The sequence below is a fragment of the Vicugna pacos genome, chromosome 3, assembly GCF_048564905.1.
Source record: "Vicugna pacos chromosome 3, VicPac4, whole genome shotgun sequence".
NCBI classification, from domain to species: domain Eukaryota; kingdom Metazoa; phylum Chordata; class Mammalia; order Artiodactyla; family Camelidae; genus Vicugna; species Vicugna pacos.
Window position 1 is genome coordinate 114096864 of NC_132989.1, and position 24809 is coordinate 114121672.

At 46.0% G+C, this 24809-nt stretch overlaps 1 protein-coding gene across 6 annotated transcripts in view; it reads left to right on the top strand.

The window, feature by feature from the left end:
• Positions 1–93: 93 nt before the first annotated feature.
• The window catches only part of SEMA5A (semaphorin 5A), a 449868-nt gene continuing 425152 nt past the window's right edge, over positions 94–24809 (top strand). For 5 of the 6 annotated variants that reach the window (XM_072958863.1, XM_072958862.1, XM_072958865.1 and 2 more), the window contains exon 1: positions 94–538. The gene's annotated coding sequence lies outside the window, so the exon portion shown is untranslated. Of the gene's footprint in view, positions 539–8026; positions 8046–24809 lie in introns of those variants that run through there. The other variant, XM_072958864.1, reaches the window with a different exon arrangement.

Consider the following 24809-nt stretch of genomic DNA (forward strand, 5'->3'; position numbering starts at 1 on the left):
GCGGCGGCGGGGGCGGGGCCGGGGCGGGGCGGGGGCGGGGCGAGGCGGCTTCGCGCTCCCCGCCTGTGCTCCCCGCGCCGCTCTACTCGCCGGGAAGGCGGCGCCGGCGGCGGCTGCTCTCGCTTCGCCTGCTCCCGCGCGCTGTGCTCCTGCCGCGCGTGGGCTTCGCAGCCCCCGGCCGCCTGCGCCCCTGCCCGGCAGTGGCCCTTACCCTCCACCTCTTCTCCACAGAGGCGGCCCCGCCCTTGTGGCCCATCCCCGCGGCTTCAGCACCCAACTTTGCCTCCTCACCCTTCGCCCCCGCTGGGCGCGAACCTGCTCACCACCCGTCCGGCCGTGCGCCCGGGGACAGTGCGTCTGGCGCGCAAGCCGGCGCCGCCAGCACGGAGCACAGCGAGTTGGGGGGTGACTCTGGGGAAGTGGCGGGGGTCGGCAGCCGCTGCCTCGACTTCCCTCTCCGCGCGCTGAAGAAGAGCCTCAGAGCTGCTCCGGGCCCCAGGCGCTGGATGACTGGCACGGGGAGCGCTCCGCGCACCTGGTGAGCGACCCCCTGTCCCGATCCTGCGCGGCGGTGGCCACAGCCCCGACCGAACCGCGTTGGGGCCAGGACCTGGGGGTGGCAGTGGTCGGCGGGTGGGTCTGTGGATCTCGGGCAGGATCTTTTTGCAGGCACTGGGCAGGGGGTTGCACGTACAGGATTAGGACTGCCATCAGTGCGGGGGCTTGTAAGCGGGCTGGAAGTTTGTGTCTGCCTTTAACGACGGCGAGCGTGCAGAGATAAGGAGCAGAAGCAACCCGGTGGGCGACCCGGTGGTGGGAGAGAGGGGACCCCTACCCGACATCTCCGGAAGGTGAGCAGTGGAGGTCTGTGCACGCACCCGGCGCGTGTCTCGGCTCCCATTGTCGGGAGCGAATGGCAGGGGTCCCGGTGGCCGGGACTTAGCAGCCCTTTTGCCGCTGCCGGGGTCAGGGTTCTCCTGGTCCAGTTACAGGGGCTTTGCGGCGCCCGCGAGAGACGTGGAGGCAGTGGGACTTAGGCTCAACTCCGCCAAGCCCTTTGATTAATGAGGGAGACTGAGGCTGGCGGCCACCCTTAACGCCGCGGCTGGGGATGTGTAGGCCTGGGGAACCAATTGCCCGGTGGGCTGCAGCCAGGCCAATTGCCTTCTGCGGGCATCTCTCCGCCGCTCCAGGATTTCGCATCCTCTGGCTCAAGGTTTCGGAGCCAGAGGTAGATCTGGGCCCTGGCGGGTACTGATCCGCCCAAGATGTGCGGGGAAAACGCTGCCGAGTAGGAGTCTCCCCGGGATGGCTCCCCGCAGCGCCCAGTGCCTGGCCGGCGCAGTCAGATCCTGATTCCCCGGGCTTTGGCGGGAAGCGTGTTCACCTCCTCGCCCTTTCCTTGCTTTGTACCTGGTTGCGGCTGTTTGGAGTTGGGATTTAACTTTCTTGCGCTTGCGGCGTCCCGGGGATCCCCGGCAGGGGGCGCTGAGAGCGAGCGCTGGAAGGGAGCGAGAGGATGCTAGGAGCAGTTGCTCTCTGCCGGTGAGTGGGTGGGGGTCCTAGTCAGCAAACACCAGGACCAGGCAGATCTTGCAATAATTTCATAGAGGTAGAGGGTACCGGGGAGCCAATCTCTTGACCAGAGAGAGTTGTCAGCCTTGTTGCAAGAAGGGACCGGAAAGGTGGTTGCCAAACTCAAGTCCTTTAAATAGACTCCTTCCAGAGACAAACGTATCCCTGTAAACTTTTCCTGTTTGTGAGTTTGTCTTCCCTACTGTGACCCTTGTGTTTATTAAAAAAGAAATAAAAATTGAGTGAAGATAATGTGAGTTATGTTTAATACTGACATGAAGTTCTCATCAAGAGCATATTGCTTAAAATGCCAGGAGGTACATATGATTGTTAAATTTTTTTTTAAATTGAGGTTTATATTGAATTTTGTTTTTAAGGAAAACAATTGTATGTCACAGTCAGCTTATCCAGAAGGTCTCAGTCATGATGGTCAAGTTTGCAAACAACAGACATGTTATTATTATAGAGTTAGTCTCTCCTAAGGAGATGCAGAAAGACAAAAACAGACTTTACTAGGGAAGATTTTTAATACCTAATTAGGATTGCTAAATTAATTGTTAATTCATGCCAGTTTCATTATTGAAGAGAGGGTAAAGTTTATCATGCACTATTTAGAGTGGCCAGTTCACCATTTTATTCAAGCAGATAATACCTTAAGTTGTGTATCACTTAAATCACTTTTCTTGTCTATGTTGTCTTTAAAGAAACAGGATTTTGTACCCCAAAAGATTTTTTTCCATGTATGTCTTAAATGAAAAAGCAGTCCAAAATATAACTACTTGGGTCACTTGAAACAGATTTCTTTTTCCTTGAATTTCTTTCCTGAAAAAACTTTGCCATGAAATAGCAGGTCATCCACCGTGTTGCCCTGGTCACGCTGATCATTTGCATACTCGTGGAACCACAGGGATGATGAACTGGTACATGTTTTCACACGCTTTTAGCTGATATGTACTTTTCTTAACAAGGAGAAGATGGATGATGCTAATCATTTTATGCTTTTTACAAATTGCACTAACTTATTTGGTTGTTTTAATGGCTAACAGCTGTGAGATTCCTGCTGAGAGCAAAGACTTTGGTCTCCTGGGTGGTAAAGCTTGCTTTTGTCCAAAAGAAGTTTTTGAGATGTTCAGAACTTGGTAAAAATAAACCTGTGTTCTTCAGTGCCTTTTCCTCTTAAAATTGTTTCTTCTCCATGTCTGGATAGTATAGAAAGGTACAGATGTTGGCTGTGGGAGCAAGGTGACTATCCCCACGTTCACGTAAACTTTTGCTTAAGTTTTGGAGAGTTTGTAGAGCTTCTGAATTTCCATCCATGCTTTGCAGCAAGAAATCTTGCTTCACTTTATTTTAATTTGTTTTTAACTGTGTGTACTTTGAAGAGTACAGTTTTTTTTTTTTGTTTTGTTTTGTAGCAGGAGGTGGGGAGGTAATTCGGTTATTTATTTATTTATCTTTTAATGGAGGTGCTGGGGATTTAACCCAGGACCTCAGGTAGGCTAAGCACCAGCTCTACCACTGAGCTATGCCTCCCCCTTGCTTCACTTTAGACTGTTGATCAGAGATGTGGTGTTAAACACAACAAACTTTTCTCTGTGCTGCACGCTAATTGCTCCAGATAACAGATGTCAGCTCCTTGGGACTCTGTCATATGCTCCTGATACTAGAGAGAGCTGCTTAATGGAACCATTACATTATTTTTATTAAGTTGGTGGTGACTTTGAATGATTCCAAATGTCCATTTTTGTTGTTGTTGTAAAGTCACTGAAATTGAGGCTTTGCTTCTGATACACACAGCTGAAAGTGGGGGAGGGGGAAACAGAACTTCGTTAAATGTCCAGCCGAAGGTCTAAAGGTGTTCCATTACCTACACAAGTAATCATGAACTCTAGAGTTCACCAAGATTAGAACTAATCCTAAAAAGAGGTTTGGGTTACAAATCCTATGGTTTGCAGGACAGAACAAGTTAATTAGTTTAAAATAGAGTCAAGGAATCCATTTTTGTAGTAGTCTATGCACAAGTGTTTGAGAGAAGTAGCCACATCCTGCAGTAAATCCTCCATAATTCTTGACTCTAAAATTGTACCATATTTGTATTTTAAAATGTTTCTGAAATTGTTGCTATAGCTACTTAGACAAATTGCTTAGGATATAATTATAACCACAAGGTGACAAATTTTTATGTTTTTATGTTTAGTGTTAAATAATTTTTAAAATGTAAATTATGGTGTCTAACAAATTGAGTTACACAAAGGTACAAAGTGTGTAGTGTGGGACCTTGTGCATTTCTGCCCACATTCATTTATTTGCACATTTATACATAGAAAGTGAACTATTTTCTTGAGTCCTAAAATGCGTATGTATATGGACTTTAAGTTGTTTATACTGTCTTTGTGTACTGTTGTTGGTAACATAGACATTTTCACGTATGTCTGCAGCAACCTTTTAAAACTGAGGTGCAGAAGTTTTGTTGAAAATTTCTGTTTTTTGTCACTCTGATTGCTAGCCTTGTAGACATGATCTGCTGTAGATAGGGGGCAATCTGCTGTCTCTTAATTCCTGCACAAATTGGTAGCATCATCCAGATAAATTCAACAGGTGAGGAGTAGCTAGCTCATCGGGAAGTAGTTTGAAAAAGCAACTTTTGGTGAGCTTGATAAATATATCACCGATTTCTTTGATGACTTTATCAGGTTCTTGTTATCTAGATATATAGAATCAATTTCTAATGGCAAGAAAAGAAGAGAAAAATTAAAGTAAGCTAGAAAATACATAGATAAAGTAGTTTTGATTCAGGATTTAAGCCAAACGGAGCAAAGCAAACGAAAACTTGATCCAAGAAAAGGTTGTGTATAATAAGTAATTTATTATAATGTACTGGTATTGACACAGTTAATCTTTGTCATCTAAAAGTTCTAGAGCTAAGGAAACTTGACTCTGAATTTCATAGTATTCTGAAGCAACTTCAAAGACAAGTTATATTTCCCTGGGGCATGACATTTAAAATAGGATTAACCCAACCGTGGGCTCAAGAAAACAGAAACTCTTCTCAAAGGAGTTGCTGTTGTCTTTTTCTTTTTCTTTACCGCTTTTATTGTCCAGGATTAATGGTTATTTGACAGGAGCAAAGATGAGCACTTAACTTCTGTTTCCTAAGTTTTAAAATGTATTAGGATAGTATTGCTGCATTTGGAAAAAATTAAATGGTTCTTTACTCTTTTTTCCTCACATACACTGGAATTGGTTTCCTGATTAGTATTGAAGAACACTGCATTTTGAAAGAATATAAAGTTTTAGAGAGTGAATTGCTTTTATTTCTGAAAGGCTGTGAACTCACTAATCTTTATCTTCCCATCTGTCCTTCATTACTTGTCACCGTATCTCTGTGGGACTGGCTTCCCTAGGGCTCCTGTAGCAGGATGGGGAGGTACACATTGGAACAATTTTATTTTATGTTGCATTTTCATGTACATTTGAGAGTAGATCACATTACTGCAATAGGTAATTCAATTACAGATATGTATGATAAATAACCAGAAGACTGATGCTATCAGAAGACAGCTCTCCTGCATAAATAAAACTGTATTTGCTGAGATGTGAAATTAAATAAGTTCTAGGCAAGTGACAGTATGGATTGAGCAAGGGCAAATTGTGCACAGGAATAGAGCCTCTTTCAATCAGTTCAAATTCACCCAACATTTGGCAATGATGTATCATGTGCCCATGCAAAGAAAAGGAGAGCCAAAAAAACAAAAACAAAAACAAGAAGAAAAATTCTGCTAAGCCGTTTCCCGTGAATTGTTTGCAAAATCATCAAAAGGCTAAAACTTCTTGGAAGAGGTGTGTTCCTCACAAACTGACTCCAAATTCAATTCCATACAAAGAACTTCCCTTTCTGTAACAACAACAACAAAAAAACCTGGGGATGTGATACATCTTGGAGAGGGCTTCCGAAGCTGTGCTCAGCCAGCCACCAAGGATGCAGCTGACCCGCTGCCAGGACTCCTCCAACACGCTGTGCCAAGAGAGTGCTCCGAACGGAGGCCAGGGACATTTACGGCTGGACGTCCTGCAGCCAAATGGGTTTTAGCATCCCAGCTGGCTTCTGTGATTCCTCTTACAGGGCCGAGATTTAGATCTGCCGTAAAACTTTACCGATTGGGAAGCTGAGAACACTGTTTGTAACTGGTGGCATAAAGCAAAAATAATTGCTCTGGATGTGAAACTTCTTTGTTCAGTAGACACTGTCATTAAGCCATTGCTCATGCCAGGTGACGTACAAGTAGGAACTGAGGAAGAGCTTGCTTCTGAGACGCCTGTCGTGTCAGTTCCCGTGTGTGCTGGCTGTGGACTTGACTTTGGGAGAGTTGTTCTGGGGAAGCTGGGTAGAATAAGTACCAGAAAACTGGGCTTTCACAGAGCTGCTCGTCTAATGGGGCGGGGCAGGCGGGAGAAGCCTCAGCCTCCAGGGAAGCAGGCTCTGGCAAGGGAGGGGTCCCCAGGGGACAGGCCCGCCTGTCCTGTGCTGGAGAGATGGCGGTGGCGGTGGACGGATTCCAGGACAGCTGGAGTGGGTGGTGAAGGCAGCAGCGCTGACAGTGGCGTGACCGTCCCTGCGTGATTCAGGGCTGTTGGATAGAGGTTCTGTGGGGGCCCTGTACAGAGCTTGCGGGGGTCAGTGTGTGGATGGACTTGGAGACGGCCACGTGGCCGCATCGCCTCTGTGGGTCCCCCCAGAAGCAGGTCCTCCAGAAGAGAAACGGGAAGGTGGAGTCGGGAAGCTGGATAGGACTCTCGTGACGAGAGTGGTGAGGATGTTGGTTACTAAGGTAGGGGTTCAGGAATGACAACACAAAACACATCCCTTGACCTAAGTTCTGACCAGGAGATCAGGTTGAGGGAGCTGTTTGGATGCAGTGACAGAACCAAGCCAGCAGGACAAGCTGCCTGCGAGTGAGGGTCCAAAGCTTGTCGGTCGGCTGCTGCTTAGGACGGGCCCGGGGGCCAGGACCCTGCAGCGGGACAGAAGCCATTCCGGCCGTGGGGGTGGGTGGGGGGTGGGGGGTGGGGCAGGATGTGCTCCTGAGGCTGGGAAACTGGGGGAGTCCTGTTGACCTTGGCTCCCTGACTGCACTTGGCGCTGCTGCTGTCCCTCCCTCCTGGCTCCAGCCCCTCCAGCCTCCTTTCCAAGCCCTTGCCTGTTCTTTTCCTTCTGCATTTTGCTTGAAGGCTCACGACTTCCTGCTTTGAGGGCTTTTGCTCAAATATCCCCTCTTCAGCATCACGCTAAGACAGCATCCCCTCCCTCTTTCCTCTCTTCCTCAGCCTCCTCTTTTTCCCTTGGTAGCATTTTGCATCAGACCAACACACTGTGTTTTTTAAAGTCTTTCCCCGGTAGAGACTGTAAGCTTGGGAGACGGACTCTGCCGTTGGTCAGTCTCCCGCGCCTAGAACGGCGCTTGGCAGACAGGCTGCTCTCGGTTCATATGTGGTGGATGAGTGAACGAATCAGTAAAGGCCCTCGTGTAGTGTACAAAGAGGACAGACCACAGTGTAGTGTCCTGGAAAAAGACTGTGGCTTAAACGAGCCTTTGGGAGCTAACCATGGATGCTAAATACAGTTTATAGTCTTTATACAAACGGAGAAAATGTTTCCAATACCCTCAAACTGATCTGTTACCACAGTCCTGAAATACAGATGTCTTTGTGAGCCGAGGACCGTGTACTTCATCTCTCCGAATACAGGGCTGTTTGTCCCGTTGTGAAAGCTTGTTCAGTGAGGGGATGACCTTGCTGGACTTGGAGATGAGTAGAAAGCGCTTGAAGTGTATTAAAATAGTTTATATATATTAAAACATTAAAAAAGTGCACTGCAGGGATGTTTACGTATTTAAAATTGAAACCCCCCACCCACTGGCACACAAATTCCGGGGAATGTATTGTATCATTATGTATTTTCACACATTACAGAGATTTTTAGAAATTCTAGGCTATGTTGGAATGATAGAAGCCTTTCTCATTTGATTTCTGAGATTAGGCCAATAAGCCTCGTCACTTGGTTGGATTTAAAGATTTAATAAGCTGAAACAGATGAGCGGATAAACAAAATGTGGTCTGGCCATACAATGGACCATTATTCAGCAATCAAATGAGCGGACGCTTGATAAAGCCTGTGATGTGTGTGAGCTTTAAAACATTATGCTTAGTGAAAGAAGCCAGTTACGAAAGACCACACATCTTATGATTCCATTTACGTAAGAAATGTCTAGAAATGGTAAACCCGTGAAGACAGAAAGCAGCTTCGTGGTTGCCTGGGGCTGGGGCTGGGGCCGGAAGCGACTGCAGATGGGCAGGTGGGGCCTTTCGGGACAACGGAAATGTTCTAAGACTGAATTGTGGAGACAGGCACACAACTCCGCACGTTTGCCGAAGGCCGCCGAATTGTACACTTGCAGAGCATAGGTGTTACGGTAGGTAACCTATACCTCATTAAAGGTGTTTTAAAATAAAAGAAATCTGGGGCGTAATCGCTAGTTTAGAGTTGGTTAGGCTGCCCGTGGCCTAAACAGATCCTGCTGCGTTTATGGGGGACTGTGTTCTGTGTTTCCGTGATTTTCACAAAGCCTAGGGCTGGGGCCACGGGATGCCAGGATGAGCAGGGTTTCTTTGATGCGGCGGCCCTTCCTGGGAAGTGTGTCAGAGCTGTGATCTCTGTCATGAAAACAAGCGGACCCAGGTTGTTTCCAGATGAGACCATGAAACTGAATCTAATCAAAAGCCAGCAGCCACGCTGGCTGCTCGCTGTTTGCTCCACCCCGAGTCCCAGTCGTTTGTCAGATGATGCTCCTCTTACACCAGCTTTTGTTGGTGCATCAGCATTGCTCTGGACAGGGGTGGGGTCGGGTGCAGATCTTGGAAAACACACAATCTGCGGGTCTCATTAGAGCTGTGACGTCCGGACAGCTCGTTCACCAAAGGATGCTGCTTTCCTGGGATGGAGAAAAGTGCACACTGCCGGCCTCTGTGCCCACTTAGCAGAGCATTTGCTTCAGCTGGTGGGCAGGTCACTTCTAACAGCCAGACCCAGTGGCAGAATGCAGAGCTTTAAATGCCCAGAGCCCCAATACTTAAACAGGAAGAGTGCTTTCTCTCCCCGTTAGAAGAAGAGTCATGGAATCACTTCTAGCTCTTTGTGTTCTGCTTTGACAGGTTTTGCACTGAAAGCACAGCTGAAGTTAGCTTATGGGTAGAGATATATACGAATTTGCCTGTAATTCCCTTGCCCTTCGACTGTTGTCTCTGGGTGGAAGGAAGTGTCTTTAGCTCTTTCCTCTTGTTTATGGCGACTTCCGTCTGTTTAGTGCGTTAAAATCCGCTCTGCCTCCTGCCTCAGGGCTTCCTCAGCTCCCTCTCGGGCACCTTACTCTCCCCACACCAGTTGGTTTCCGCATGGTGACTTTCCGTGAGAGTGTTTACTTTGGCACAGACGGTCCGAGCTCCAGATATCCCAGGCGTGGCTTTTGCGAGCTGTCTGAGATCCGCCAGTAGCATATCTATCCCCATTAGTGATGAAGAATTTCTACCCAGCTCTGTGATGTTTCAGGCAAGCATTTTTTAACAACGTCTCATTTCTTCAGCCCTTGTAGTAGTTGGATGCAAAAAATGAGATTGACAAGAGATTTAAATCCTAGTGCAATAGCTTTATCGACCTTTTGCCAATGTCATTTCTGACTAGCCCGGTCTGAATCTGCCTCCTCCCAAACTTGCAGCCTAACCTACACAAATTAGGAGTAAAATTTATAAAATGACCACGTTTTTCTATTACCAGCCCTAAATTATTACTCACCCTCAGGGAGTGGTAAGGAGTTATTTATGAGATTGCATTAATATTTCCTTTGGCTTATTAGACGGCAAAGGAGTGGGTGACATTTATCTTTTGATGTCACTGTTGATGGTTTTAATTGGCCAATGAAATCCTGTTTAGGAGGCTGCTTTTGGTGGTGGTTTTCTCTCGTTTTCAATGAGCTAACGTTCTCCGTCCTTTAAGGATAACTAGTGTGGCTTTCAGTTAAACAGACTGACTGGTTTCATGATTAGATAAATTTCCTCGTTGCCAGGACAGATGTTTAGTTTTGAAACACAGGGAAAAATAAAACGGTGTCCTTTCCCCTTGTTTTAAGGCCTCCTTCGGGGTAATTGTGGATTTGTATTGGATCTGATAGCTGGAGTTGATCATCATAGCTGGAGTGTTATGTACAAGATTATGTGAAGATGTAGTCCTGAGTGGGGAAGGTGTATTAGGCCCCCCTTTTAGATGATTTCTTACTCTTTTTTACCTATTTCCTTTTCTGGAAAGCATCCAGGTAGTATCCTTGAATATTGATTTTTGGACACTCTAAAATGTATAGGACCCTGCCTAAATTCTTGCCGTCTGGAACTCAGGGAAGAGCCTGGAATGTTCATTTCACAGCCTGGAGGGTTCCTGTTGCAGGCCCTTCTGTCTGCTGGCCCCTCCCTTCCTCCTGTCCTTGTTCTGAAGTTTAAACTTGGAAGATCTTTGGCAACATGTCAGTGAAGAAAAACGCCTTTAAAGTTTGAGCTAGGAGTTAAAGTTGGGCATTTTATTTATTTAAGGTTAATATTTCTGGGCTGTAAATATAGAGGAAAGACGTATTTTACAGAGCTGGGTCCAGTCCCCAGATGTTGAGCTGTTGCCCAAGGTAAGGTGACCAGATGTCCTGTATGAAAAGACGCACGCTGAAGTGTGGTTTCCTGTCCTTTCTGATGGGGCTGCTTCTCGAATATCCTTTGATAACCTCCCCCCCTCCCCCCATTAGAGGAATTCTCCTCTTCCTCCTCCTTATCCTGACCCTCTTCTGGTCAGTTTCCTTGCTAATCCAGCTGCCTTTTAAGTATCGCGTTCCTCCCTCACCACAAAGTTTTGAGCCAAGCTGAGCTCAAAACTTCTGGTTGACCCTTTACTCTCTGTCAAGACCCGGCTCACTTTCTTGCCCTTCCCGTCTTGTTTCAGTGCCCTCCCCCGTGTGAAAGGGGCTTGTCAGGTTTTGTCCAGGCAGCGGCATCTCCAGTCCTGGCTCTTGGCTCTGGGGTTGCAGAGCTGCTGCTGGATGACGTGATAGCATAGGTGTCAGAGATGGACGTGCTCTTTTGCTCTGTCTTGTTCTGGGCTGCTGCGTGTTGGCTCATAGAGGTCAGACCTCACCCAGGTCAGTTATAGGGATGGCGGGAGTGTGGTGGCTGCATGGTTCCATCCCAGCATCTGTTCCACATTGGCTGCTGCTCTCAAGCTCGGAAAAGCACACACCTGCTTATCAGGTGACTCTGTTGGAGGAGAGACTCCCTTGTGAGAAGTCAGTGGGAGACCTCTCCATTCCTCCCCCTTGTCTTACGGTGGAAGAGACGGGAAGCCTTGGAGCAATGCCTCTCAAAGCCCTCCCTCCTCTCCACCTTGAATTCTTGCTGCCTTGGCCCCTGGTCACAAATCTGGTGCCAGGAAGGCGAGGGCACCTGAACTCAGGTGCTTGAGTTAAAGGTATTTCCCCCCTACCTATATACCCCCACTTTTTAACACAGAACACGCAGCACAACAGAAACCAGTGTGAATGCTTCTCTTGGAACTGTGCAGTGGTTATGGGTGGGGCTGGAGCAGGGTGGAGACAGGAGGTCGGAGATCTCATCCAGGCAGCGCCCATTGGCCGTCAAGTCTTTCCAAGCAGACTCCTAAGTCAGGCCTGGAGCCAAATGTACTCTCTGTCTGCCAGCAGTGATGGAATTCCTAGGTCCTATCACCAGCTCGTGAAAAGAAATCATTCAGGAAACTGCAAGCTGGCAAGTAAGACCTGCAAAGATTCATTCACTCGAAAGCTGACGCCTGCAAACGTTATTTAACTTTGAACAATTTCTCCAGGCCCACCTGCTGGGTTTCTGTCTCCTTGAGGTTTCTCGTGGTACAGAGGAAATCCCGTGGTGAACGGTTCATGGGGGGACGTTTAGAGGATGCGACCCACAGATGGTGTCTGCAGAAGGGCGTCTGGATGTCCCACACCCCACTCATCCCTGAGCCCAGCGTCTGTGCAGTAGGGTCCACTCCACGGAGCAAATGCAGATGCTTGGAGTTTAGTTGCTGAAGCTCTAAATCAGTTAGGATGTTAGGGGGAGATTGTCAGTCTTTGTACTGATCAGATACCCTGTCAAGTAAAATACCTTGAAGACATTTTTAAAAAGTGTCTGTCCATGAATTAATTGCTTATTGAGGTCGGCTCAAGGAAATCAATGCTTTGAACTTACACCATGGCTGGAGGGAAGAGTGACTTGCCCCAAATGGTGATGAGAATAGAGTAACAGATCCTAAGTTTTGGACGGGAAGAAGGGTCCTTCCCAGTATCTGCACAGTATTGAAAAGGGACTTTTTTTTTTCTCATATAATGAAAATAAAAACAGCAGATCACTCGCTCCAGATTGGAACACAATGTAAAGTGTACTTGATTTGTTTGTTTTGGTTGGCGGGGGGAGTAGTGCAGGCTTTGGAAGTGAGTTTGGGAAAGAGACCAGATAAACATTCTTCGTTTGAGCTCTGTGACCCTGAGTTCCTTGATAATCTTGCAGAAGAATCTCAGTTTGTCTTCTGGCGGCCAGTTACTTTGCTCTTTTCTCTCAAGAGGGAAGGGAATCATGACCTCTCAGCCAGTAAGTACAGATGAGACGAGAAACTCAGCAAGCTGCAGACCTCGTTCCATAATTCTCCAGAGTGTCACTCAGATATGTTTCCTCTATCAGAATGCCCAGCTCCATCAGTGGGTTGGTTTGGGGTCAACGTGAAGAAGGGACACAGAAAGAAAAGAATTGCCCTGAATCCTGGAGACCCCTCTGCGCTCAAAAGAACGTGGGTTCCATTTAGTCTTTGTTTTTTCCTTTTAATAAATTCTACACTGACTTTTCTCTGTCCTCCACCTGCAACCCAGACAGTGATCATTCTTTTTGCCAAAGCAATCAGCTCTGATCCTTCCTGTCACCAGCAAGCTTGTGATCCACAGAAGGGCCCTGAAGCATCATGACACAATTTGGCTCGGGAACAGAGGCCCTGTGCACGGAACGCCGGCCTGCCTGGCCCTTGGAGTGGGCGCCTTTGTGGCCTGTAAAACCAGCCTATGAGTTCACCCCCAATGATCTGTAGTCTAGAGTCTTTTTAAATTAAAAAAAGCTTATTTTGGTGGGGAGGTAATTATGTTTGTATGTATGTATGTATGTATTTTAATAGAGGTACTGAGGATTAAACCCAGGACCTCGTTCATGCTAAGCACACACTACCACTAAGCTATACCCTCCCCTCTTAGAGTCTCTTCAGTTTCTGGTGGAAGTGCACAGACTTCAATGCAGGTTTGGACTTGCCACTGAGTGCCTTTCAGTGGGCTTTTAATTTTTGTGTTTAAATTGGAAGTGTACTATCCCAGAAGAACTGGCCTTGGGGTCTGGACTTCCTGCGTGGGGGGTGTCGGAGACAGGGCTGATGGGGAGAATAAAAATCGTGACTGGAAGCTTGGCAAAATCATCATTCAGAGACCCAGGCAAAGGGCACAATTAGTGCGTAGCTCAGGCTGGGGATGATGTGGGAGACCCGCCGGACCACGTGCCCTTTGTAGCTTCTTTAATTGCGCTGTTGAGGGAACACCCAGTTTAATTAAGCCTGCGGGGGTCAACTGAGGAACACAAGTCAAAGCACTTCAGGGAAGGCTGCTGCTTGAAGGAGTGTCGGAACCCTCCTGTTTATCTTTCGATGATGCTGTCCTGTCTTTTTAAACCTCGTTGTTGGGATGGACTTTGATGTCTGCCAATTAGCCATTTTGCCTGATAACAGCCATGTGACCCAAATATATTACACCTTGTGTCAGATTTTTTTTTAAAAGGCCCTGGTGAAGGAGGCCCTCAGTGCCAGCCATATCCATCCCTGTGTCTTTCCTCTGTATGGGAAGAAAACAATTTTGTAGATGTATTTCTATAAAAGACCTTGGCGTTAGACTTTTAAGAATTGGTAGAAAGCTAAAGGAATTCATATGAAGACTTAATTAGAGGTACATGCAGAACTTGTAAACTGTGCATGTTTGAAATGCTTTGCTTTTCTGAGCAATTGGGAGGTCGCTCGCTGTTTCCTTTTCCCATGTTTGCTTCCAGATGATTAATTGGATTTATTTCATTAAATGCTCCCCGTTTAAGTGGAGTGGAAGCCCAGGGAGTGTTCTGAACATAGTTAACACTTGCTTTGTATTGATCTGCCCTATGCAACACGGTTTGCTGATACTTAGAGAGAAGGTGTTCAATTCTATAGTAATATTCTTGTTAAAATTATTTAACTGTTAGTTCTGAAGTGAAAAATCTATTTTAAAAACCTTATGGACAACCTGAAAAATTCCCTGTCATGAAATTCTGCTCCTTTATTGCATTCCAGAGGAGTTAGCCCGTTTTGAAACCAGAAGCACGTTTCTTTGGCTGTCACAGTAAGTTGAAATGTTCCAAGGGGGTAGCTGGGCTATTTTTAACGAGTTCAGATGTATCCTATGGTGGCTGATTTCCAATGATCCAAAATTAGTCACGGGATCTTGGACACCACAGTGTCAGGGTCTCTGACAATTGGCGTGCTCAACATCTTTGAATAGTCAACCTAAATCTAGCACTAGGATTGATTGCTTTGGTCAAACAATGCATCATTCTTTGGAGAAAACAAAAGGATAACCTCATTGTGAGCTAAGAGATCAGAAGCTACGGAATTAACGTGCGAGGCAAAGTGGGTGCTGAGTAGAATTGGGGGCACTTTCAGCCTTTTGGAAGGTGACAGCCTCTTGGTGATGAGGATAGTTCAATACCTCATGGGGACATTTTTATTTATTGGTAGAGCATAAAAAAGAACAGCCGAGATTTTTCTCCTTTCCTGTTTTGTTTACATGAAAAGAAGGTCAAAGGGGAAGCTGACGGGACCCCCAGGGCAGGAAAGGCTTCGTGATCACAGGGGTCTTTCATTTGTGGAAAAAAGGAGAGATACAGTTACCCTCCTGAAAAGAACTCTTCTTACACATGTTGCCCCCAGTCATTCTAGACAGATGACCAGTTCACTTTGAAAGAATCATATTTACATTTCCCGATGTCTAGAGAAGCACTTCCTTGCTAAGCACACAAGCAGCTCACAGCTGTCCTTTGCAGTGCTTGCTGATTTTTGTCCTTCCCTAAGGGTTTCAGTTTGCTGGTAAAGTAATCCACAGTTGACAGAGGATGAGCTAGTTTTTAATAGCTTTATTCTGACAAACCCTTTCTGTTGTCCTCATTTAAATAGACATGGCAGATGGGAGGTGGGCTAGATTCAAAGGAAGGGAAATGAACTTGGTTAAAGTTTAGTCTCTTGTTTGTTGACTGCTGACTGCCTTCTAATTGATGTAACTATTCCATAGAATTCCAGAATGTGGAAGACACTGTTGAGGCTGTCCAGTGCTTCTCTTTGTCTGCAGCCAGAGCCTTTTCTAAACTCTCAGAGAGAGATGGTGATGTATTATGTTCTTAAGAGGGGCTAACCTAAGGGGCTCCATTATAATGTGGGCCATTTGTTTTTACTGTAGTCCAGATCCAGAGGAGCACTAGGTGAAGGATGGCATTTGGACAACCAAGAAGTGTTGACCAGAACTTTCCTCTGGGCCCTGGGAATACAGCGTGTAGAGGACAGAGATGGTTTCTGCTCTCTCGGTGCTGAGTTTCCAGCTGGCTTTTCCTTGTCCTGGCAAGGATGCCGTTTTTCTCTGGTGTTCGTTCCTCCAGGACCTGAATGATGCTTCAGGCACAGTCAGACCTTGAGGATTCCCTAGAGCTTGGAGCCAGGGTGGCCGTGATGACAGGTGGGTGAGTGGGGGATGCAAGCAGTTGGAACAGTGCTCCTGTCTCCATGCCCTGGCAAGGGTTTCCTCCTTGCTGGGACTAAAGGGAGCCGAGGAAGTTTGGAAGGTGCCCCAGTGGCACAGATCCTTGGTTGGTACTTGGTCCAGGGCTCTGGGGAGGACCCTTAGCTCAGGATGTACAGCTGCACCCATCAGAACACAGGAAGCAAGGATACCTGTGCTCAGATGTGGTTCTCTGGGTCCAGAAATGGCTTCAGGATGACTGAGAGAAAGGTGGAAGAGTTCATTAGCCTTCCTTTTCAGGGTCTTAGAGAAGTTTGCAGTCACCTCCCAGGGCTGGCTCAGAGCTCTTCCTCATCAGGGCTGGGTGCTCATGGTATGAGTTGGATAAAGGTGTTTATGTCAATGGCTCCAAACGTGAGATACGTTTCTTGGTGTTTTTTAGAGACAAAATCACGTAACCCACCTTCGTGGCAGGACTGTCATTTCCGGTGTCTAATGCAATCACAGGATGAAGAAGGGAAGCCGACCTTTCCTGAAAGAGGAGAGACTCGGGATGTGAAAAGGGGAGCTGGCGCTGCAGCAGTCAGGTAACCGAGCTGCTTCAGACCCTCTCCTGCCCAGCGCGCCTGCCGGGAGCCGCACACACATCCGTGCGTCTCTCACTCTGATCTCCCAGCCTCTGAGCGTAGCGTCTGGGTTTATGCGAAGACTCCTTCATAGGCGGATTCCAGCCTGCTGGGCACCGTCCCGTTAGACTGTGTGCTTCTGGAGAAGAACCATTTCTCTCTTCCTCCGTGATTCCCAAACGCTCCGGTCCTCTGAGTTGAGCCACGATCAGTGGGTTACATGACGTCAGAGTGCCAGTGACCATTTACGTTTCTCAGGTTGTCTGCCAGTGCGGGCCAGTCGCCATTGCTCACTGCACAGGTGTCTGTGAACTGGGAGAACGAACCCACTCCATCCTGTTTTCTTCCCTTTGTCGTTTATATAAACCTGAAAGAGAAGCGCCTTGTTTCAGGATCAGTGTTGGCAAATGTTTTGGAAATAAAGAAGAAAATATTATAAAGGAGCCCTTTTTTTCTTTTTTTTTTCCCCAGGATGTTGTTTGAGACTTGAAGAGTTGATCAATTACATGTGTTGTTTCCTTTTGGATGTTTAATTTGGATGAAGGTGTTCATGTTACAAGTATCCATCAGAACGTAAAACCTGGGGAAAACCTCAAAACGTAAAAAATGTGGCTCTCAGTCTAAATGGAATTGTCTGAGCTCCCTCCCATCGCCCGCAGCCCTGTGTGAACACGATTTTTTTCTTTCAGCACGTGGTCTCTTCATGGTATAACCCAACACAGCAGAGAATTGCCAACTTGCTTGTGAGATAGTTTCTGGAAACAGGCAGGTTGAAGGCGGCTGGGAGTTGCAGGGTCAGGAACAGAAGAGGGGCTTCTGAGAAGATGCCCCCAGAACCTCTCTCTCTCCTTCCCACTGGTCCTTTGCTTTGCCTTCTCCTCAGAGGTCACACTGGTCACTGAGCCTTTTGGAAATGATACTGAGTCTGTTTGAACCCGACGCCTTTTGGGTTTTGTGGTGCTTGAGTTTCAGGTGACTGATTCCACGTATCGGGGTAAGGATGAGCAGTGAGAATCTGGGCGGTGGAGTAGCAGAAGGAAACCTTACCTGTACACTCAGTCACCAAAAGGAGCTGTCATTTCACAATTCTCCACCTGCTTCTTGCTGAAGAGCTTGACACAGAATGAGTGAATAGCTGAAAGCCAACTTTGCAAACGAACCTACGGCATTTTTTTTACAAGGCTCGAAATACCAAGAGGAGGCCAGTGCAAGCAGGTCACTGACTTATAACATGAACGAAACATTCTGGCTCCAGTCCAGTAGATCTCTTAATCATGTTGGCAGAGGCCTGTAGGTCAAAGTTGGAAATGTTCCTGACCTAATGAGTGTGCGTGTTTTCTTCTGTTTTAATTGAAGTTTATTAGTGGTGGTTCAGTAGCTTAACGAGAAATAGAGGCCGAGGTGCTGTATCCAGAAGCTGGCAGGAGGAGGCGGGCAGCTGGTGGGGGAGCAGGCAGAGAGAGAGGGAGGGCTCAGCTGCCCCAGGAAGGGGTAGGCTGCCTCCCCCGCCGGCCACGTGGCATCCTGACCTCTCAGAAAGGTGCTGACAAGCCTGGCAGCCAGAAAGAAGGCTGCAGGGACTTTTGCTTCGATGATACGGGTGGAAAGGATGGGAGGCAAGACTGGCGACCTGACTCAGACAGCTCTCCGCACCCAAGGCCTGGCCACCATCCCTGGATGCTTCCTCAGACCGTGATGCAGCTAACAGCTTGGCTGTGCTTTCAGAACTGGAAGGAAGGCTTCTGGTAATAGCCAGAACCATCTGGATACGTGCTGCAACAGGTCTCAAAGCTCAGGGAAGGCTGCCCTTCTGCCTCTCTCTGTAGAATTTCCAGAAGCATCAATACCTTTTGCAGGTCTGTAAGCACCGTGTCCTATGAACTATCTAATGGCAACAAAAGCGAAAATAAATAAGTAGGACGACATCAAACTAAAAGGCATCTGCACAGCAAAGGAAACGGTCAATGAAATGAAAAGGCAGCCTATGGAATGGGAGAAAATATATTTGCAAATCATAAATCTGATAAGGGGATAATATCCAGAATATATAAAGAACTCATACAACTCAATAGCAAAAAACCCAATAATCCAACCTAAAAATGGGCAAAGGAAATTTTTCTGAGGAAGACGTGCAGATGGCCTGTGTGGAAAGATGCTCAACATCACTAATCATCAGGGAAATGCAAATCAAAATCACAAGGAGATAACACCTCACATCTGTTAAAGCGGCTATTATCAAAATGACAAGAACTAACAAGCATTGGCAAGGATGTGGAGAAAAGGGAACCCCTGTGCGCTGATGGTGGGAATGTAAATTGGTGCAGCCGCTGTGGAAAACAGTATGGAGGTACTTCAAAAAATTTAAAATAGAACCATCATATGATCCAGTAATCCTACTTCTGGGTATTTATTTGAGGGAAACGAAGACACTAATTCAAAAAGATATATGCACCACCATGTTTATAGCAGTGTTATTTACAGTAGCCAAGATATGGAAACAACCTAAGTGTCCATTAATAGATGAAGACATAAGGAAGGTATGGTGTATACACACACACACACACAGAGGAGTATTTTTCAGCCATTAAAGATAAGGAAATCCTGCCATTCACAACAGCATGGATGGACCTTGAGGGTATTATTCTAAGTGAAATAATTCAGATAGAGAAAGACAAATATGGTATGATTCACTTATATGTGGATTTTCAAAACAAACAAACAAAACACCAGAATTCATAGATACAGAGGTCAGATTGGTGGTTGCCAGAGGTGGAGGAGCTGGGTGGGCAAATTGGTGAAGAGGGTCACAGGCACAAACTTCCAGTATAAAGAAAAAAGAAAAGACCATAAAAGCTTTCCAGACCTCTGGAGCTGGGTTCCTCCTAAATTCCCTGTAGCTGCGTGGTCCCAGATTAAGTTGTTTTTCTATTTGGAAATTTAGGCAAACAATGTAGTTCTCTTATTTTCAGCTCAGGGCCCTCTTATCCTTTTACTCTTCTGAAAAGTTAATACACTACATCGATAAACTCATTTGTTTTCAGGATCTATTTGCTGTGTAGCAGATAATCTCAAAATTTAGTGGTCTTGGCCAATAGTTGGTTATTCTCGCTCACAGTCCTTTGGCTGGGCTGGGCTGGGCCGGATGGTCCTCTTTGGGTCTCTCCTGCAGCTGTGGTCACGTGGCAGCTGGGGCCAGCGGGCTAGCCCCATCAGAGACTTCCCAGAGCTGGATGTTGAGGATAGTTTCACTCGGACATGTGGCCTCCCTCTTCTTACATGAAGGCATGGGTTTCAAGAGGCAGAAAACCCAAGTTGCCAGGCTATTTAAAGGCCATGCCCGAACCAAGGATTTCCACTGTATTCTGTTGGTCAGGACAGTCCTAGGGCTTGCCCAGATTCAGGGGGTTGGAGGAACAGAGTGTTAACTGGTGGGCAGGTGCCAAGGCACACTGCAGAGATCTTGTGTGTTTGTGGGGGAGGTTGTGTCAAGGGCCAAAGGGCCGTCTGTGGAGAAGTGCCATCTGCTGCACCATTCCTCGTGCTCAGTGCATAGGAACCCACAGAATAAATGTGTGAGTACTTGCTTAAGTCAATCACACTCAACTTCATTTCTGTAAAGACAGGATCTGGAAGCCAGTGCCTGGTTACTTCAGAAAGTACCACCTGCAGCGTCCAACATACAAATTACAAAATGGGTGATCCTTTTCACTGCAGTAGATTTTCTTTACTCCATGGGCAGATTAGTTGCAAGTTTTCTTTAAGTATCAAGGTCTTCCGGACCTTTTTGTTCTGGTTACAATGCAGTATCGATGTGGTGGTTATGAGAGTGGGTTTTGGATGGAGGTGGCTGGGTTGGTGGCTCAGTTCTACCACGTAGTATCCCTGCGAACTTGAGGAACATACCCAGTGCCTCTGTGTCTCACTGTCCTCAGTTCTAAAATGACGAGTTGTTCCTGCCTCATAGAGGGTTTGTGAACAGAGACTGTTGATGCTTGTGAACTGCCTGCTCTGTGGCGAACACTCGAGGTTGGCAGGTATTACTGCTGTGATGATTCGACGAATAGAAATTCTCTTAGCAGGTCACGGGTAACGTGTTTCTCTGTTGCACAAGGCTCTTGGCTCAGCCCCTGTCTTAGGTCACCTGCACGGAATGCCCCCACAACACGGAGGAATGAAGGTGGGAGGAAAAAGCGGACTTTGCTAAAAGTAAAAATGGTTGGAGTGGAGATGGTTGCTTAACTCGACATAAAAGCAAGTATCTATTGACAAATGAATGGAGGGTTGGTGATGTCTTTTCCTTTGGTTCTGGGAGTTTTCTGTTGGCTCCTGCAGATCCCAGCTCTGGTGGGGATTCACCTGCACGGGCTGCCTCAGAGGCTGGCCAGCGTCTGCTTTTGGCTGACTTCCCCATGGGAGCCCTGGAGAAGGTGGGCAAGGAAGGCTTGTGCCCCGAGAGGTTTCCGTGGGCTGGCCGCACCCTTCCAGCCCGGGCCTCAGTGCCCAGCAGGGGCCTCCACACAGCTCTCAGGAAAATTCTTTCTCCTCTCAGCCCAACAGGCCCGGAGATGACAGCTGAGCTGACTGTGACTCAACCTGGCTCCAAACTCTGCCCTGTGTTTCCCTCCCCAGCTTCTTAGATTATCTTGAGGAAGTCACTGCCATCCTTGTGTGGCAGGGGATTGTCCTGGTATTTGTGTAGTCACATGAAGCTCACATAGAGTCACATAAAATAGTAGGGGTGAAGCAGGTCATGTGACCAGAAGCATGACTGTGTGCTGACACAGGACCGGAGTCCTGCCCTTTCATCGCCCCGCTCTACTGGGATGGAACCAGGGACCTGAACTGGCATCTCAAGACCCGCTGCCCAGGGCCTCTCAGACCTTCAGTCACTGATGGCTCTCAGGGAGGAAGTCACCTCTGGAAGGTAGCTAAGGGCTGGCAGCATTTACAGTAGACAATCAGGAGCAATTGTGTTGTACATCAGTCTTTCCAAGCTGTCTAATTCTTATTTTGTAAGCTGAAGTCTTCACGGGCAGCGGAGGGCTGGTTTATGTAATTAAAGGCACCTGTGTGTGCTGAGAATGAGTTTTGATAAAATCAGTAAACTATTTTACCCTGGACGGGCCTCATAAATGTGGTTTCAGATATATTTAATTTCAGACATGAACACACAAACATCTATTTACTCGTTGGCTTACATACATGCACCCCACTTGGCTTTCTAGCTGAATCCTAAACCTTAAATGTCTGTTACCACCAGGTTTTAATGTGCTTTTGGAAGAGAGGAGGGCAGTCCTGACTCAGGCAAATTTCCCTCTTGCTTTCAGCATTTTTATATCTTTGGGAAGCACTTGGTAGCAAGAACTTTACAACTCTGTGTACAATACAAACACAAGCTTTATAGCAGATCATATTTTGGATGAAAAGGTGTGGCTTATTAATGAGGAAGAAATGGTCTTTTGTGTTCCTTTTTGATTTGATAACCTCCAAGGGGATCCCAATTATCTGAAACACCCATAAGTCTTTAAAATGTAATTACTGCAAACATTGGAATAGTTATTCTTCATGATATAACCCTATAGAGAGCCATGAGGATAGATATTTCATATAATACAATTTTGGCTGTAGATTCAGTCATTTCACATTTATAGAACTTATCTCCCTAAAATAAAAAATCTATTATACCTTTGTCCCGCCCCTTTGTTGATTCGTGTTTTAAAGAAAAATATACTGTTTCTCTGTCTGGTGTTCAGGGAATTTTGATGTCTCTGAAAACTGTACCAAACTTTTCTCATTCTGGTTCCAGGTTCCCCCAGTGGGCTCGGCAGACAGTGCCTGGAAGCAAGTGGTGGGGGTGTTTTTGTATGTCCAAGTGGCTGGGGTGCCCCTTGCATTTGGGTCCTGAGAGCCAGCACGGTCATTATCACCTGTTGCCATCCCTTGAAGAGTCCTTTCCCTTCCGGTTCAAAATCCAACTCTTTCTCAAGCCCCAGCTCAAATCTGGGCTCTGGAAACACTTCACTCACCTCTCCTGCTCCTGAAATTCTGTTGCCCTTGCCTGTCATTTGATGTAACCATTAGGTTAAAGCAAGCTTGACAAAGTTTGCTCATAAAGGGCCAATTGTTAAATATTTTAGGCTTTGAAGTCCGCATGATCCCTACTGTGACCTAATTGTACTGTTGTAGCATGAAAGCAGCTATTGGCAGCGTGCAAAGGAGTGGGTGTGGCTGTGTGCCAATAAAGCTTTATTTACACAAACAGGCTGTGGTTCACATTTGGTCCATGGGCTCCAGTTTCGACCCCTGGCTTAAGCCATATGGAATAGCTATTTTTGTAGTTCAAGAAAAAGTTGGCATTTTCAAGTGATTCAAGCTTATATATTGTGTACTTTGTTGTAAATCTCATTATCATTAGAATGTGTCTCCTTTGTTCTCCAGATAATCTGAATCTCTCTTGGTCTTTTCTTTTTGTTTGTTTGTTTAGCTTGTTTCTAGTCTCCCATGGTGTCCAAGTCAAAGCCTGAAGTATTTTGGTCATGCAACAAGTATATGCTTAGTTCATGATTAAAGTGCAGACCCTAAACCCCAAATTGCTTCATTGGAAGGCAAGTTATAGTTTATTAAATATTCTCTTGGTTACCCTAAACACTGTTTATGTTAGTAGTGGCTGAGATTTGCTAAGTCTTTGTACTATGACCAAGGGGATTTTCATAATTCTCGTTGTAGTTGTAGTTGCTGTCTGTGTGTGTTTTCTAGAGGCTACCAAACACATATATGGTGGCTTACAGCAATGGAAGTTTGTTTTCTCACACTCTGGGAGGCCAGAAGTCAAGACCAAGGTGCCAGTCAGCAGAGTTGGTTCCTTCTGAGGTTGTGAGGGAAAATCTGGTCCAGGCCCCTTCCTGGCTTCCTGGCTGTGGTTGCCTGTAGTCCCTGGTGTTCCTTGGCTCGTAGACACATCACTCCAGGCTTTTCCACAGTCGCATGTGGCATTTGCCCTGTGCATACCCCTATGTCTTTTCTTATAAGGTCATCAATTGGATTAGGGCCTACTCTAATCCAGAGAGACTTCATCTTATTTATTTATTTTTTTTGCCACACATTCACACTCTTTTTTAAAATTGAAGAATGGTTGATTTACAATATTATATTAGTTTCAGATGTACAACATAGTGATTCAGTATTTTTATAGATTATACTCCATTAAAAGTTATTACAAAATAACAGCTATAATTCTCTGTTCTGCAGAATATAACCTTGTTGCTTACCTGCTTTATGTATGGTTTGTATCGCTTAACTCTACACCACTAAGTTGACCCTCCCCTTTTCCTTGCCCCTTCCCTGGTTTGTTTTCTGCATCTGAGTCAGTTTCTGTTTTGCATATGCATTCACTTGTTTTATTTTTTAGATTCCATAAACAAGTGGTATCATATAGTATTTAGCTTTCTCTGTCTGACTTATTTCACTCGGTCCATCCACAGTGTTGAAACTGGCAAAATTTCATACATTTTTATGGTGAATAATATCCATTGTGTATATATATATACACAGCTTCTTTACCCATTCATCTATTGATGGACACTTAGGTTGCTTCCATACTTGGTAATTGTAAATAGTGCTGCTAATTTTTTTTTTTTCTGGGAGGGTAATTAGGGTATTTATTTATTTATTTACTTACTTACTTATTTTAACAGAGGTACTGGGGATTGAATCCAGAACCTCATGCATGCTAAGCATGCACTCTACCCCTGAGCTATACCCACCCCCAGAAATATCTTGTCTTAATGTATCTCATTATGTCTGCAAAAATCTTATTTCCAAGTTCATAACCTTCTGAAGTTCCAGGAGGACATGGACTTTGTGGAGGCACGATTCCACTGTTCAGCCCAGTACACCGTCTGTAAGGGATCGGTGCAGAGTGTTTGGCACCTTGCCCGCATCCTGGTGGGTGGGCTGCCCCCAGTCTTCAGAGACTTTTCTGCCTCTTGGATTGGTCCTGAGTGACCTGCTTTTGACCTAGAGTGGAGAGTTGCTTTTGATGCCTGATGAACATTTGCTGATTTTATGCCTGGGGGACGCTTCTTCCAGACCAGCTGCTTATAAGACGGAGTTCACCCAGGAGATAATTATGGTGCCGTAATGATCTCTGGCAATTGATAATTCACTGCTGAAATAATGACTCATGTCACCTTCCCTTTGGTCCCTCTTTTTATCTTTTTAACCATTTGTATGATATTAGAGACACTTAGATTGTATTTAATGGCTTTGATTTCTGAGCTTTTGTAAACAGTTTTGTACTATATACAGTGGCTGCAATTATAGCTAAGATTTGAAAAATTCATTGTGAAGGTTTCCCACTTTGTAAACGTTTACAATTCTGCATCTTTATGGGATCCATGGGCATGATTAAGCTTCTCATTTAGAAACTGAAACCACTTTCTTCTAAGGGAGATGATAGTATATGAGCTTTCATCTCTCACGGGACCGGGATAAGGTAAGGCTCTAGAAATGCAGTGACATTTAAGCATTTAAAAGCACTCACTATTGCCAATGTGCTTTATTCAGTCCTTCTACTCAGATCATATTGTCCTTTGTAGGGGCTCAGCTTGGCAGTTACTCAGTTCTCTTACGTGCCATTTTCTATTTCATTTTCCTCTTACTTGGAAGCATTAATTCCAGTTCTATCTAAGTAAAGGACAGATTTCTTTAG